Here is a 1179-nt window from a genome sequence, read left to right as displayed (position 1 = left end):
CCTTTCCTCCTTGTTAGCCAATGGCTGCATACCCGATAATCAGTCAAGCTTGTCACCATTTATACAAGCCTCAATTCATAACTCGCGCCAAACCGCCTCTCTATTCAAATGGCCTCCTGATAAGGGCTTGTTATGTTTGACATTGTCTATCGACAAATATCTCCATTCCTACAATGAGTTTCCAAAATTATGTGCACATATACTGTAGAGTGAAACAAAAGAGAGCGACAAATGGGTCTTCGTTGGAAGTGCTAATGAAAGATTTGGTATACGCGCACTCTGTTAAATCTTACACGTTAAATTTTATTGGTATATAAATATGTTTGCGAGCAATTTTAGCTTGAAAATATGAGTTCATATGTTGACATTCATTCATTCATCATGCTAGATGACAAAGTTAATTGTGCAAAATGTGTGCTGTTCACTGGAAAATATCAAGTTTGAAATCGACTGAGTTGGCAAGTACAAAATGTTCATGGTACTATAATAAGGCTCAGGCTTAAGGAGGTATGATAGCGACAAAACTGCGCATTTTGCGAAAATGGTTAATAAAGAAATAATTCTTTGTGAAACAAATTGTAATCAATGATAAATGCAAATCTTTTGCTGTTGTAGTAATGTAGTTGATTTTATATTAAAAATATTACTGTTTTGTTAAGAAATTATTACTGCCCAATTTTGTGTTGTGCAGAGATTTTGTAGAACTTTGTTTAAGATAGTCGAATATTGTCACAAAATAATCTAATCGCTAAAAAACTAGTCACTCGTCACTAGAATGATTATGGAGGCGCTATTCTTGTATCAATTTTTCCAGATACACAATTCTATAATATTATTTGAGTCTTTTGTCTGCTGCTTACTTTAGTAAGCAGCAGACAAAAAACTCAAATAATATTTTTGCGTATCTGGAAAAATATCGATAATATTGATATCAATATGATCAATATTATATCAATATGATCAATATTATATCAATATAATCAATATCATATCAATGTCATCAATTATACATCGTAACTGCAAATAGGTCAAAAGTAATGTTAATATTTTATAAATCAGCAATGTTTAATATCAATTGAATTTTCTACTGTTTTATCAATATTAAATTCATTTAAGTATTTCAAAGGCTACTCATGCAGTAACTTCCATTATTAAATAAACTAAAATATGTCAACAACC

The 1179-nt window shown here is 30.8% G+C and overlaps 1 protein-coding gene across 1 annotated transcript in view; it reads left to right on the top strand.

The window, feature by feature from the left end:
- The window catches only part of LOC137396216 (carnosine N-methyltransferase-like), a 44013-nt gene that overhangs the window by 7383 nt on the left and 35451 nt on the right, over positions 1-1179 (top strand). The gene's annotated exons all lie outside the window — the stretch shown is intronic.

The sequence above is a fragment of the Watersipora subatra genome, chromosome 5 (assembly GCF_963576615.1).
Source record: "Watersipora subatra chromosome 5, tzWatSuba1.1, whole genome shotgun sequence".
NCBI lineage: Eukaryota > Metazoa > Bryozoa > Gymnolaemata > Cheilostomatida > Watersiporidae > Watersipora > Watersipora subatra.
This window is presented reverse-complemented; position numbering and strand designations above follow the sequence as displayed.